Source organism: Rhineura floridana, chromosome 11, assembly GCF_030035675.1.
Source record: "Rhineura floridana isolate rRhiFlo1 chromosome 11, rRhiFlo1.hap2, whole genome shotgun sequence".
Lineage (NCBI taxonomy): Eukaryota > Metazoa > Chordata > Lepidosauria > Squamata > Rhineuridae > Rhineura > Rhineura floridana.
The window spans coordinates 31,334,952-31,342,470 of NC_084490.1; the positions used below are offsets into that span (position 1 = coordinate 31,334,952).

General features: G+C 39.2%; 1 pseudogene; it reads right to left on the bottom strand.

Moving 5' to 3' along the window:
- Positions 1-2,364: 2,364 nt before the first annotated feature.
- On the bottom strand, positions 2,365-3,321 carry LOC133367742 (olfactory receptor 14A16-like; annotated as a pseudogene).
- Positions 3,322-7,519: the final 4,198 nt, after the last annotated feature.

The following is a 7,519-nucleotide window of genomic DNA, read 5'->3' on the forward strand; positions in this document are numbered from 1 at the left end:
AGTCCAGTGGAGCTTTCCCATATTGTCAGGGGTCTGTTGACATCAGCTCCAAGAAATGTAGTTTTACACCCTTTGGAGGCCCACTGTGAATTGTTTGCAAGGCACTTTGAGGGTAAAGATGCTCGCCTCCATAGCAATCATGATGCCCCGTCCAAATCTACTGAAGTCTCCAGTGAGGTGTCCAGTGCAATGTCTGGTGCAACTTTTTGGGATCAGTTTCAGTTGATGTGGCCTGATGATGTGGACAAGGTGGTTATAACAATGTTATATAGGGTGAAATCAAATACTTATTGGGACACAGTATGAAGAAATATTTATATAAGCATGGCTATCAGATATGTTTATTAATTACACAATCTCTAAAGATATTTATAGTGCAATCCTATGTTTTTTCTACTCTGAGTAAGCCCCATTGAATACCTTGGGACTTGCTTCTAACAGGGAAGTGTGAAGAGAGCTACAGCCTCAAGTGATAAGGAACTTGTTCTTTCAACAAGCCCTTCAAGTTGAGACCTTATCCAAGTCTGTGTCTGTGTTGGAATTGCTTTTTAATATGTTTTCAAACCTTTTTTTAAAAAAGATGTTTCTTAAAGCTTTTAAAAAAAGTTTTCAAAGATGTTTTAATATGTTTTAAAGTCTGTTTTTTATGATGTTTTAAAGTGTTTTTAGTGCTTTTGTTTGCCACCCTGAGCTCCTACTGGGAGGAAGGGCGGGATATAAATCAAATAATAAATAAATAAACTTCATTCACCCAAACCAAAATTCATGCCTCTTTAGGCTGTTTTCCAACTGTTTATTCTTGCTTTATGGTTATTGGATTTTAAAGGGATTTATTTCTTTTTGTGAGCTGCCTTGGTTTCCAATCACCAACCCTACCTCACAGGGTTGTTGGAAAGACTCCATACACACACACACTGCAGATGTAAAAATACATACAGCCCATTTAATAGTTTATTGTCAAACCAGTTGGTCATTGCAGAACATTTTTTTAAAAATCAGTATTCGTTTCCTACATAAGAAAAACTGTAGTACCTAAGTAAGCCCTGCCTAATTGCTTTAAAAATAGGATTGGAGAGGGACAGAAAGATTTAGAACACAAACAGAATTCTTTGTTACGTTCACTCAAAAGTCCCATTAATTTACATTACATTCATAACCATGTCAACTCAAAAGTAAGTCCTGTTGAATTCAATGGGATTTACTCTGGGTATATGGGATTAGCATTGCTAATAAGCAAGTATTGGGAAGGTTTTCAAAACACTGCCCTCTTCAACATCCCAGGATCTGACTCCTGCACACAAGAGAAAAAAACCCTGAAATATATATGCTTACCCAATTTATGAGATTTTCAGATAAACAAGGGGAAAAACCAACATTTTCTGGCATTGCAATGAGGTCTTCTAGGCACTGCCTCAGGTCAACTAAACACAACCCTGGCTTCACTTATTGGCTGCAATCCTGAAAGGATGGGGTTAGAGCTACAAAGTGCTATACAGATCTGTTAAAAAGATTTAACAGTCGTGGGGGCGGCGGCTGATGTTTTGATGTATATCTGGAGAACCGGACCTCCTAGAATTTTTTTTTTAAATTAAAGCTGAGAATCAGGGCCACCTAATGGGCTAAACGGGCACTGGATGGCATGGAAAGAATCCTAGTAAAACCCTGCTAACTGGGCAATATGACAACCCTAACAATACAGGTAAAAAAAATTTTTTTTTAAAGAAACCTCTGACCAGGCTGCACTTTTAAAGAATATTAGTAAGTTTTTGCACTCACAGAAATTGCTACTCAAAAGCTTCCTTGGGCTACTGGGCTGTTAGAACTCGGGAAGGGGAGGAGGAGGAAGAGGGAAAGGAAAGAACTCGATTTGAACTGCGCTTGTGTGATGTTATCATCCAGTGTAATGCATTTCTTTATAAATTAATTAAAAATAAACCATGCTAAGGGATTTGATTAGAGATATGTTATAGTCATCTCCGATTTTTAATGAATTTCAACAGATTATGAGAACTTCTGAAGAAAAAAGTCAAAACTGCTTCATGTTTTTTTCTATCCTGTTTTTCACTTTAACTTGTGAATTCTCTGTGGGGGGGGTTGTGTATCACCAAGAAACCTTTCAGGGTTGTAGAGCAAGTGATTCTGAATCCAACAGTATAAGACTTGTAAGTTGTTGTTTTGAATTGGGACTATACAAAGCACCAGAAAGGCATGTGGGGGTATTTTCATTTTATATGGTAGAACGTGAAAAATCCCTGCTGGCTATAGTATACAGCCACTCTCGTGGCTGTATCAATATCATTCATCATACAACTTCCAGTTTTCTATCAGAGTTATACACACAATTCATGTTCACAGTATAACACTTTAGTTTTTCAAAGAAAAATGTCCCAGACCCAATAGCTTTGAGAGAGCATTTTTAATCTCCCTATTTCTCATGCTATAGATGATTGGATTTATCAAGGGTTGAACTATTGAATATATCATAGAAAATGCCAAATCCAGATGTGATGGGGTGTTAGAATTAAGCTTGAGGTAAGTAAAGAATCCAGTGGTTACAAGTATGGAGAAAACAGTGAGGTGAGGAAGGCATGTTGAGAAGGCCTTTTGCCTTCCTTCAGTGGAGGGGATTCTCAGCACTGAGGTGAAGATGTGCACATAGGTTATAATGATGAAGATAAAACAGCTAAATGCAATGACAACAGCTAATACAACAGCTCCAATTTAAATTAGGTTCAAATCAGAGCAGACCAGTTTAAGTAACAGTGGGACTTCCCAGAAAAACTGATTGACAACATTGGAGCAAAAAGGGGATGCCTAGGTGCCTCCGGTGAGTAAAATTCCATAGAGAAAGCCAGTGATCCATACACTAGCAATCATTTGGATGCAGGCTTGCTTATTCATCAGCATCTCATACTGTAGTGGATTACAAATAGCAATGTACCGATCATATGCCATGACTGTCAGAAGAGAGAAATCAGATGTTACAAAGAAGACAAAGAAAAGGACTTGAGCAACACATCCAGAATAGGAAATATGTCTGGTATTCATGAGAGAATTGGACATGGATTTAGGGATGATGACTGAAACCTGGCCCAGGTCTTGCATGGCTAGCTTCATCAGGAAGAAGTACATGGGGGTGTGCAGGTGGTGGTCAGAGGCGACGGCAGAGATGATGAGAAGGTTTCCTGTAACTGTTGCCAAATAATAAAGAAGGAACCCAAAGCAGTGGAGAATCTGCAGCTTCTGAACTTTTGAGAATTCCAGGAGAAGAAATTCTGAGAGAGATGATTGATTTATGATGCGTTGTTCCTTCTCATCCATGTTGCCTATGGAAGAAAGCAGAAAGAATGTTAAACTGAGAGCAAAGTACGTGGAGGCTATAGTATTTGTACTTCTAATTTTATGATTATTATTGCTATTGTTATTATTATAATGGTGGACATATGCTTGCAAACTCGTCTGTGTATCTCACTGAGGCACAGTTTTATTTAAAAATTTCAAATGAATAAATTACCAGTATGTCACCTCCCAGCAATTGATTTTTTAGTCTATGGACTTTAGCCATATTGCTTCAATTTCAGAATAAATACTCTATCCTTGGCTAATAAAATGGTTGCTTCCATCCTTGGCTAATAAAATTGTTGCTTCTGTCATTTTTGTGAATGTAATGTGTCAGCTCAAGTGTAAAAGGAGAGAAGGCTATTTCATGCTATGTAAGAAACAAGGATGAAGATGTGAATTTAACGGTGAGAATATGTTAATAGAGATGCAATTGGCAGATGATCATTAACAAGGAATAATTCAACACAAAGAACACCCTTACCTTCCCAATCATCTGCTCCCATCGGTGGTACATGCCCTGGTCTCCTCTTGCCTTGATTACTGTAATGCACTCTACATGGGGTTACCCTTGAGAACGGTCTGGAAGCTGCAACTTGTTCAGAACGCAGCAGTGTGCCTGATTAAATGCAGCCGCCGGCGAGATCACGTAACTTCAGTGCTCAAAGAGTTGCACTGGCTATCAGTTGCTTACCGGGCCCAATTCAAGGTGTTGGTTTTGACCTTTAAATCCCTACACGGTTTCGGCCCAGTCTATCTGAAGGAGCGCCTCCAGCATCATCAGCTATGCCACCTAACAAGATTGGCCTCAAGAGACCTTCTCTCTATCCCACCGGTCAAAACAGCTAGACTGGTGAGGACCAGAGAGAGGGCTTTTTCAATTGTGGCCCTCACCCTATGGAACTCCCTTCCAAATGATCTCCGCCAGGCCCCCTCTACAATGAGTTTCTGCTGGGCCGTGAAGACCTGGCTCTTCAGGCAGGCCTTTGGGGTGGGCTAGATTTTACCATTATCGGTTTTAGATTTTAATGTTATTATATTGGTGTGTCATTTTGTGCTATTTTGTTCATTTTGTACGTCGCCCATAGTGGCTGGATGGCCAGCCAGATGGGCGACTAAGAAATCCAATAAATTAAATTAAATTAAATTAAATTAAACATTGGCCATCTTTATTCTTCAAAAAAAAGCATGAATGATTTTTGTACTTTTTTCTCTTGATTTTTTTTAATCAGGCGAATATGCTTGGTCAAAGGTTGTAAACCTATTACTTACTTATATATATATATATATATATATATATATATATATATATGGTGAAAGGCTGTAGCTCAGTAACAGAGTACATGCTTAAATGGAACAAGCATCCCCAGGAAGGACTGGAAAATATCCCTGTCTGACATCCTAGAAGAACTGTTTCCTATCAGCATATGCCAGCCTTTCCCAACCTGGTGTTCTCCAGAAGATTTGGACTACAACTCTCATCATTCCCAATCATTGATTGTGCTAAGTGGGAGAAAAGGGTGCTGTAGTACAAAACTGGGGGCAGGGGTGTGTTTGGAGAAGGCTGGGGTAAGCACTGTGAACTAGAGGGACCAATGGTCTGACTATGCATTAGAAAGCTCTCTGTGTGGCAGCGGTTGTCTGCATTCAACCAGAGACAGGATTTTGAAAGAAGGGGAAGTTGCTGCATATACAGTAAATGTATTTATTTATTTATTATTTGTTTTATATCCCACCCTTCCAGCAGGAGCCCAAGGCAGCAATACATGGTAAATAATCTGTAAATAGTATATAATCTGGCAAAGGAAAATGAAGGATGGTTTGGAAGCATCTGTACGTGGTGAAACTGGCACTTGTGTGTGAGGTAATGACTAATAAGTTGAAATTAAAATACATTTTAGGCTCCACTGGGGATAATGTAAAGTTATTTAGGAATTTATTTATTTATTATTTATTTATTATTTGATTTATATCCCACTCTTCCTCTCAGCAGTTGAACGGCATACAAGCAGTAGGGGAAATTGCATTTCTAGTGAGCTGAGGAAGTTCAAGGTCCATTCGTAACAATATTGTGTCTGGGAGTGTAGCTGAGAATGACAATGCGCAGCTATGGACTGGGGAGACATGTTTGTGTTCAAGTGGTTGCTGGTGGTGGTGGTGTTGATCCCTCCTCTTGCATCTAAAGATGTGAAAGGTGGATCTAGTTATGATAGAATCATCCAAGACAATGTCTATCATCCAAGAAATGTTATCAATGAAGAAATATTCTCCATATTCCCTTGATATGGTGAATTCAGTTTTAAAAAACCTCCAGATAAGCATCATAAAGCTTATAAGTAAGTTCTTCTTAATTGATATGAAGTAAGAATTGTGATTGCCAGATGATTTAAGGGTTGCCATTCACTGACTGAAGGATGGAATTGGACCATGACAGCTTTTAATGCAGTATACTAGGGATCCGTTGGCCTGTGCCACTTCTACAGCATTCCACCAACACACATCATGAAACTGAGTTCATTCTTTGTCCTGTCTGATTTCCCCTCCCCCAACATATTGATGTTAATTCCAATCCATTCTTTCAAAATATCAATATTTTCTTTCAAAATGTGTATATTGCAATAGAGATTGCACAAGAGGTTTTTAAGATTCACATGTTGCATGTATTGCTAGGGAATGGCACGACAGCAAGTAAAACATTGATTATTTCAAAAGGAAACATCGATATATGAAATGAATTATAAATATTTTAAAATATTTTAAAATATAAATATTTTATTTTACTTGAAAGAATTTATCAATATGAAAGCAAATATTGATAATTTGAAAGAAAGTTTTGATACAGGAAAGAAAAGCAGCTCTGCCACCTCCCCCTCTGCTGTGAGTCTGAGACTATGGCTGCTCAGTTTTCATGTTAGGAAAGGAAAACAGCTATCAGTGCCCCCCCCCAGCAATCCCTGAGTTCATAATGTAGGAAATTCTTGGCTTAATTCCTTCACCTTGGAGTTTGGATTATTCACCTTGGAGTTTGGATTCCTCTTCATCCTCTGATGCCCAACAACTGGTGAGAATGGACAACATCTGAGTGAGCTGGCAAATGCCAGCTCCAACTTCCCCTTTCAGATTCCAAATGGCTTTGCCTAACCTTACCTCCATTGATGAATGCCAAACAACAGCTTTTACTCATAGGACTTGCCAACCTTTTTTTACTGCGCTCACATTTCAAATTTTGAGAGAGTGCTGTGGGTGCCAGTCACAAAATGGGTGGCATAGAAAGAGTATAGTCACTACTGCTCCCCTTACCCCCTGGACAACCTCTTGTTTACCATGGGAATTCAGGTATGTCGTGCTGGTCCTGATTGTGGAGATACAGATATTAAAGGCACAAGAACTCTGTTTTCCCCAATGCCAGTCCTAAACCAAAGTCTCACCTGCCATCCTGTACCCACCTACCTGGGAGAAAGGTCCATTAAACACACAGAAACTTAGACACCCATACCATTGTATGATGAGGAGCAAGCCCGGAGTGAAGAGACTGGTGCCATGTGATGATCTGGGTTGGGGCAGTCAGTGGTGGCTGGACTCAAATCCACTCTGAGTAGCATGGCGTAGCTAATTCATCATCTCAGTCATCATGGAGAAAGGATCTCTCCTCCAGGTCTTTCCCTCAAGATCCATTCCTTTGGTCTTCTCCTGTGTCCATCCTTCTTCTCACCCACATTTGTTTATTTATTTATTTATTGCTTATTGTAAATTGTATTGTTTTTTATTGATGTATTTTTATATTTGTATTTTTTGTAAGCCGCTTTGAGGGCCTTTTGCCCAAAAGGCTGGGTAGAAATCATCATCATCATCATCATTATTATTCAGGTGAAGGGGTGTTGACAGAGACAGAGAACATGTCTTGTGCTCTGAGAAAAATCAGCAGAAGAACAATATATTGGAGGAAGTATTCAAGAGTGGGAAATACAGTGCTAGGGAAAAACCCACTGAAGTTTGGAGTGAACAGGATTGCTCCATAAAGCTGGAGAAAATGAGGACCATTAAAAAAAATCTGGTGCTAAATCTGAATTCAGCAGAATTATTGCCCATCCCTACACCATACCATTGAGTTCATGAAACCCTTAAGTACAAAGACAATCAAAACAGATTACGTGAGAGCACAACCGGTTTGTGATATTTC